Consider the following 8,808-nt stretch of genomic DNA (forward strand, 5'->3'; position numbering starts at 1 on the left):
CTTACATTGTGTGCTACCAAAATAGTAATATAGTGAATCACTTGGGATAAATGTCCGAAAAAAATCTGAAATGCCATTCTTAATGTGAATAAATTGAAAGCTGCAGAAGTAGGAGGGAGATGGCCACTGAGAAATGTATTTGATGATAAACATACTTAAAAAAATATCAGCTACCGTGTATGCATTTGTGTTTTATAATGTTCCATTTTAAATGTTGAGCGACTCCAAAAGATATTTTTGCGAATCGGTAGAAAAAATATTTAAAATTACTTAGCCCATCTGATACACTTAGCACTGCTCAGCGGCATCACGTTGGACTTTAAATCTTAAGAGTGTTATTATTGAAAGTTAGGAACACTCACTGAAACATTAAAGTCTTCTTGGTGGAATAATTATGGAATGCGGGTCTATTCCAGTTAGAAAGGAAAGCAAGTACTCCATTTTGGGGCCAGAAATTTCTAATCGGATGAAAAGTGTGATTTAAGATCTAGGCCTCTCCTTAAACTATCAGTACTGTGTTCTTCAAATTCAAATCATATTTTATGTTAAATTTACTTAGGATCAAAACCATTCAAGTGCAAGATATGCCACTTCGCAACGGCTCAGCTTGGCGATGCCAGAAACCATGTCAAAAGGCACCTTGGGATGAGGGAATACAAGTGTCATGTCTGTGGGTGAGTAACCTGAAACCATCTCTGCCTTGGTGAGCCAGGCAGCATGTGCGGGATAGCCATTGTTTCAGAATTCAGAAGTGATATGAGTAAGAGTGGCTAAAATTATGCTTGCGTACCCTCCTTTCCATTGTTATGGTAAATTCCTTAAATACAGTTATGACATTCTTCTCCCACTTCTAATCCTCTACTGCAGATGAGCAATTTTATGGGCTACAAGGTCAATTTGAACCCGTAATCTGTAAATTGACTAAATTATAGGATGTTCATTCACATTGCCAGAGAGAACCGTAAATTCCATTTAAAGACATAAAAAATATACATAATACAGCTTTAGGAACGTATATGTATTTTTTTTTTCTTTTGCCATACTGCTTTAATTTTTAATCACATTAATGGCTAGATATCCCGGACATATCCCATAAAGAGAAAGGCAGAAAAAGATTTAATTTCAGACAACTGGTCACTGATTGTGGCAGAGATGAAGCTTAAATAAACAGTGTATAATGTATGTTTTTGTGTAACTTTATTCCAAAACTTGTTTGCCATTTTTAGTTAATGACTCTTCCTCTAAAGAATCGTTGCCGGTGTTAAGCTGTCACTCAGATGTGTTGCGTTTAATAGGAAGCACTGAGATGCCTTAATGCACAACTGATTAATTTAGCAGAAATGTTTCAAAGGTTTTAAAATGCCATGACATCTATGGTATATCATAGGACATTCAGAGCTGGATTTTAATACCCTCTCTCTGATTAAAAATATATTTTAATGCTATTATGCTAGAGAAATTAACTAATATGTGTATCCTGTGAAAACACTTTCTGTGAAACCTGAGAAACGTGCAATTCTTACGGCCGATTCCCTAAATACTACAGGCTCAATTAAATTATGCACTGTGCACATGTTATATTAGGTTTCCCTTTTTAGTGGAAGATTTAGTGGGCAAATATCTTTTAAGTCAAAAACAGCCTCTGTCTTTTGTTGGGCAGTCATGTCATGCCAGGATGCCGTTGCATTTTTTGACCCTTAAGATAGTTTTACAAATAACTTTGCAAGCAGTTTTATTAACCACGGTCTGTGATTTATTCATTGGCCGAATTGATGGCTCAGTAACTTGCAGCTAAAGTAAATGAAGATGAACCTTTGCCCTCAAGCCCCCTGAAGATCAGTGGGGAATGAGTTTTGTTGCCACTGGCTTTAGCTGCAAGGGTTGAGTGCCAAATGGTTCATTTTAATTGCTCTAGGTCTTGGAATTTTAAGAGATACCTCATTTATTGTTTTTACCGTATGAGTTGTAGGAAAGAGGAAGGCCCTGACTCCAATGAGAATTTGCTATTAGATGGCACTAAGCAGTTTCTTCCTCAGATCTTCAAAATAATCGGGCAGTTTTTGCGTGCTCTGTTATTAGAAATCTAATTCCTCCATTTTTTTTTTTTAATTTTTATTAGGGTTACTAAGTCTTGGGAAAGAGAAGAAACTTTTTTGGAGACTAGTTTCTGACCTAAGTAGCATCCAAAGCAGTACAGGATTGGTTGGCTTTGATTGTCCTTTTTAAACCCACTTGGCTCATTGCTTGTTACCGCACACCACTGACATGTGACACTCGTCTATTTGCTCGATTCCCAGGATGAAGAGTTATAAATACATAGAGATACATTGAGTTGTGTGCTGATGCCACAGAGGTCTGAACGTATGCACGGGAGCGGCAATCTAGATTCCAAAACTGTGTCTTTGAGAATGATGGTAGTCATTGAACTTTATTTCGCTTTGAAATAATAGTTGTCTTAATTTTTTGTAAGTGAAATTTGATTTAAAAGTTATAGAACAATAACTTTTCTAGGGTACATCTTGTCACGGTGACGCTGAAAGTTCTGAAGAATTGTAGTAAACCCAAGAAGTGTTTGTCTGTGGAGTTGAAACGAGCAGTTTCGATGAGTTAGGTCTAACGAGTTAGAACCCTCTCAGGGGAAAGAAAAAGTATTGTAGGGCGTTCTGTATTTCCTGTATTTCAAATGGATAGGGCAGTAGGTAGGTTAAAAACTAAAGTGAGAATCATGATAAAAAGCAAGAATTAGCCGTCAGCTTAGTGGCAGTAGCATTGGTACATTAACACTGGTGACAATGTCAATTCATTATCATTGATGGCTAAATGATCCTAGAAATGCTCAGTGGACCTATTAGTTCCTGAACATAAGCAGCCCATGCTGCATGTCTTCATTAGCAATTTTAATTGCTATAAATTTTACCTTTTAAAAAAATCATGCTTTAAAAGGTGAAGCGATCTTTCAGGAACATTAACTCTATAATTTTGTCACAAACAGAAGGCCCTGCACTGTGTTTTCTTTTCTGCAGTACTTAGGATCTTCATCTCTGGCTTTTAGAGTTTTATGAATAACCTTTTCGTTACCTGAATTGCAAGAAAATAAACTGCTTTTCAAATAGTTCTGACTGACTAATGTATAAAAACAATGGAGCAGACATTTTAAAAATGAAATTAATACAATGTTGTATTCTTTTGTCCTAGTAACTCTTGCTTTTCTTGAAAAAAAAACAACCCTCACATTTTATAGCGAAATTGATGGAAATAGTAAACTGCGCGTTTTGTTGAATTGAGCACATTAGATTCTTTGTAATTGGTTTTTCATGTCTGCCTTTCTAGAAGATTGTAGACGCTCATCAGATAGGTATCTCGTGTACTTTTACTAAGGCTTGGCTGAAGAGTTGTGCGTTAGCTACCCCCTTAACAAAGACTGCCTTTTAAAACTTTTATTCCAGTTGTTTGCGCCTACAGTGATTTTCTTTGACTCGTTAAGCTCGGTTTTAAGATAATTGTCTCCATTTCATCGGCAAATCTTAGCTAAGGTATATTACGGATGTAAGTCAGTTTGACAAAAGTAGCTGAATGTGTTAGACGTCTAATTCCTATCAGGTAGCTAGGGTTCAGAGTTCAGGATTTAAGTTTTGTTTACCCATGGTTTATATATGTGCCCCCGACATGGTAAAAATTTCGAAAATGTATTGCTTTGCGCTTCTTGTTTTAAGAACCTGTTGTTGATCACTTTATTTAGAAGTCTTTTATTTTACTTTCACTTTTAAGAGGAGGAGTTTTTGAACAATAAGTTTCTTAACGTTTTTCTGACATGTGAATGTGATCTCAAGTGGGGTTTTATAGAGTATAGGTTGTATTTTTATTCAGCACTTACTGGGTAGTTCACATGAGCATGTGCTGTGGAGCTGACAAGGGTTAGTGGGGAGAGAAGAAGTAATAGAGCATCTCTGCAGAAGTTAATCATGTTTGTTGGGAACGTGTGTTTAGAAATAAGTGAAACACATATTTCCCTAAATTAGTGATTCCTACCTTCGACTACTAAAAACACAACTTGAAATCTGGGTGGCTTATAGACCCCATGTTTCGTTAAATCTGTTTAAATTTACGTCTCTCTGTCTCTGTGTGTATCTACACATGTAATAGGGTTTGTGATCCTGTCCATAATAAATGGTATTTATGCGGTGGTGTTGTTTGTTAACATTCACTTCATTTGTTGATCTCATAGTGTCATGATATTGTTCATCTCATGTTTATTATCCCCATTGTACAGATGGTAAACTTGAGATTAAAAGTATTTTTGGCAATGGAGTCAAATTATATACTGGTAAGAGTAGACCACGGTTTCCTTACTTTTAACTGTCCCTTTATTTTTTTAATTTTTATTTAAAAATTTTTTCTGCTTTGTGCATTATCTGTTGGTTTGTTATTGACTTTAATTTGTACTTATTTTTTTTCTCTCTAGGTTATTTTCCCCAGAATGTAATAACTGTAATTTACCTACCTCCTTCCAGCCCCTAGCCAATTTTGTTTTCTGCTTTTGCTCAGGTTTCTGTTCTTTTGAAAACTTGCTTGCATGGTAGTTTCCTTCAGCATTCTGGAATTCAGTCTGTTTTTGTGTCTCTTTCTCTGTTTCACTTTCTCACATTAAAGCATTGTTTTCAGTAACTTTATCATTCTTCCCCTTTGTTGTGTATGTGTTGGTAGTCTATTGCACTGGAGTGGTTACAAATTGAACATCGTATAATAGAATTAAGTGCCAGGACAGGTGAGAATATTCTTACCTTTCCATTAGGATGAGAGGGGTGAAGATTGATCAGCTTTGGTTACTGTGTTTGTTTTTTATGATCAGTTACTTAGGAAAAAAAAAAAAAAGAGTAGCAGACCAGTGTGATTTCCACCAACCTCATAAGTGCTCGCTGAGTGCTGCATGCCTTGATTCACAGAGACCCCAGTACGCGTAGCCTGGGGATTAGGTTATTTTCTGAAGGACTTCCCTGTGTCTGGTCTTGAATCTTGTGTGTCGAGTTAAGTAGTAGAGTAGAATTTACCTAATCAGGAGAGAATAAGGGCATTTTCTTAAGTCTGTTACATCCGGGTTCACGAAAAGATTCTAGACATTTTCTATTGTGTATTGATGTGCTTATGAGCTGTTTATTCTTATTTGGTTTAAGAAACCTTAAATAGAAAGTTACTAATGCAGTAAAACTCTTTGTGTGTGTGTGTGTGTGTGTGTGTGTGTGTGTGTGTGGCATTACCTAGTTTTTGTGCATTAGAAGGGATCTCTATGTAGATGATTATAATGTCACTTTCTGACCTTTGCAGCTTGAATAATTGTAAATCATTGCTTCATAATGTGTCAGAGAATGTCTGTACTAGGCAATTAAATGGCAGAATATAATAGACCAAATTATTGCCTGTCATGTTTTCAACAACACAGTTAGTATTTGAGTTACACTTAATCATTACGTGCATTAGCAACTTCATTGGAATCCAGCTTCAGGCTGAGCATGAAATACATTACATTATTTAAACCTCTAATGGTACAAGTCATTTATTTGTGTTGAAGTCTACAACATGCAGAGTTTCATAAAGCAAGGAACACTTGAGAGCTTAATTTATCCAAATCAAAGTCTAAATGCAGATAAACACAAGTGGCAAAAATTAGTAATTTTTATAGGCTGGAAATATTTAAAAATACATGGTTGTGGGTAATTGTAGGCAGCAGGAATAAATTAAAATCACTATTTTTAGTCTGTTCTGAGAACTAAAGCTGTGTATACCTAAATCATTAAAAGCACCATGGAATTGCATTTTTAGCTGAACAATTAATTATACCCATCATATCTACAGATGTATCCAGCCAGATAACATAAGCATTTGGTTTGACTGGTTGTTTTGGTTAAAAAGATATAGATAGAAAGAGTTTGTTTTATGGTCTGGCATGAATTATGCTGGTAACAATGTAAAATGCAGGTTCTCTCAGTTTTGTAAAAAATTTAAATTAAGATTCAAATACTCTTATTTTAAAGGGTATATTACGTACTTTATGTATATAATATATTGATGCTTTTTGTTTGATGATATATTTTTTGCCTTTCGTTTGAAATTGAAAAATGCCACGTAGTGATTACTCTCTCTTCCTGTCAGCGAGGAATATAAAATTAACATTGTTAGTTTATTCCTCTGGTGCTAGAGTCCTTGAAGTCCCGTTTAGTGAATGATCATTGTCTTCGATTTTTTTACGTCCAAATCACTTTGTAATTTGAATGTCTAAAAGACATCTTAGTTATAATATGAAAATAAAAAACACTCTTTCTCAGATACGGATTCTAGGGTATTTTACAGGGAACTCTTGTAAATCCAGGACAGATTTGGGAGTGAGATTGGGACAGTGGAGGAGATGGTGAGAGGCTTTGCCACCCCCACGCCTTACTCTCCATTTTGTAGTGGTGTTTTCTTGAATTTTCGTCATGGAAGAGGGGGTCATAGGTTTATTTCGAGGCAGTGTGTATCGTCAACCTGTAATGAAATAGAAACACGATACACGTTGTCATTTCTTGGTGTTGTAGTTGACAGCATTGGCCCAAGATCTTTTTCAGTGACAAATTCCTATGTCAGGGACTTTTTTATTTTTTTGCTTTATTTTTATTTGAAGATGGTTCCGTGGTGATTTTAAGATCCAGTTGTGGAATCTCAGGATTCTTTAGCTCTCCTGATCCATACGGTGGAATAGGGGGGGATAGCCAGTCTTCTGGTTTCCTTTGCCTGTCCTGTGATTTCTTTGCGGGGAGGGAAGTTAACCTGTTTTCCCCTTCCTTCTTCCTGCTCATGTGGTTCTGAAAGGCGTTTACTTTCTGAAAGGTTTTGCTCTTTGATTTGTCTGAGTCTGAGTAAGAGGAGGTGTTGGAAGTGTACATAGGAGGGAAGCATAACCAGGTCTTGATTCAGGCCCTGTAGGGCACACTCTTGAGAGTGTCCTCTCTGTGCAGACCCAGTGACCAGCTGGTGCAGGGGCCTTGCCAGGGCTTTGCCATCATGTGCGCCAAGCAGGAGAGACAGACGTGAAGAGGGACGCACGAGGGGTAAGAAAGAGCAAGGGACAGAGGTCTGCGGGGAGTGCTTGGCTCTGCTTAGAAACACCAGGAAAGGCTTCCTTGGGAGGTTATGTTTGAGTTGGGTCTTAAAGGATGAGGACGTGTTCGCCAGGCTAATTTGGACAGTTTCAGTAGATGGAGCAAAAGAACAAAAGTAGTGAAGTGTAGAATAGCATGACATCTTAAGAACCTTGCAGGAATTTCCTGGAGTATAAGTGGCTGATGGGGTGAAGTGGAGGGTTTTAAAAATACTAAATAAACAGTTACGGAACATCAATACATGCCACTGCTGTTGGTCTTTAGGGCTGAAGTGGCCAAAATAATAGCCGCTTCAAAGGGAAGGAGAAAGCTCAGGTAAAGACACGTCCAAGTCTCGCTGGACCAATTCGGAAGGTTGCGTTTCGTCGGGTAGCCAGCACTTGGGACGCAGGTGAGTGGGAGTTAGGTAACCGGGGCAGCCCATTCCAGGCAGGGTTTGGGGGTGTTCAGTACCTGTAAGGACGGTAGCCCCGCCAGAGTTGAGGTGGTGAAGCAGGGAGGACCTCCCTGGGGGGCTGGGCGAGGCGGGCCGGGCCGGGTCACAGAACTGTGGCATGTTGCCTAGTGAGTGCTGGCCTTTGCGCCACTCCTTTTTGACTTGTCTGCTGTCCTCCAGTTTTCTGGACTGTGAGGAGTCAGGGAGGGGACGAGGTGGAGAGCCTGCTAGGAATCAAGGGGCAAAGTTATTTTTATGAGAATTTCACTGTTTGTAATTTCAAGTAGGGATGCTATTGATTGTGGGTAATTGTGATGAAAACTGGTTGATCCCAGTTCCGTGTAAGCTGAGGCAGCATAGTTCCAAATAATAACTGCAGGGACGGGGGCCCCTGGGGGGCTCAGTCGGTTGAGCATCTGGCTTCGGCTCAGGTCATGGTCTCACAGTTCACGGATTCGAGCCCGGCGTCGGGCTCGGTGCTGACGGCTCAGAGCCTGGAGCTGCTTCAGATTCTGTGTCTCCGTCTCTCTCTGCCCCTCCCCTGCTCTCACTCTGTCTCTCTCTCAAAAATAAACATTAAAAAATTAAAAAAAAAAATTGCAGGGACGTAGAGTTGTGTGGCCACGCTGCAGATGTCCGTGTGCTGCTGGTGCCTTGGACGTTGGTGTTCCAGTTGTGTTTCCGTGTGCAGGTCATGTGCATGGGAAACCATCCGTGTAAAGATGCATACTAGTTAGTCATGTGCTCTCTTCCTCTACTTCTTAGTCCTTGGGTGCTTTTCTCGTGGGTACCCGTGGGCTCTGCCTCCACATCCTCTGTCTGCTCTCGTTCGGCCCTGGACACCTCTGCTCCCCTTGCTGCCCTTGTAGGCGTTTTAACAAGAACTAGCACAAAGGCTTTATTACCTGACTCCCAGAGTGCCAAGGAACAATGGTTCCAAGCACAGCAAGTGCTCCTCTCTGGATCTACGAGTTTTCAGAATGTTGTTTTTTGTACTGCTGTTTCCATTTGATGCCGAGGCGCTGCAGGAATCTATTGGGCTGGACCAAAGGATGGTTGTTTGGAAGGACTCAGAGAGAGTTAGTTAGCATGTTGAATACAGTTAGGTTTCCGTGTGGTTCTTGAGGAGCTGGAAGATCCTTCTATGTTGTCTGCCTCAGTAGAAGATCTTCCTTCCTACTGTGTTTTTTGGGAAAGGTGCTGCTGTAAACGAAAGGGGTGGGAATGGTCTCGTGTGGT

This window comes from Leopardus geoffroyi, chromosome D2, assembly GCF_018350155.1.
Source record: "Leopardus geoffroyi isolate Oge1 chromosome D2, O.geoffroyi_Oge1_pat1.0, whole genome shotgun sequence".
Lineage (NCBI taxonomy): Eukaryota > Metazoa > Chordata > Mammalia > Carnivora > Felidae > Leopardus > Leopardus geoffroyi.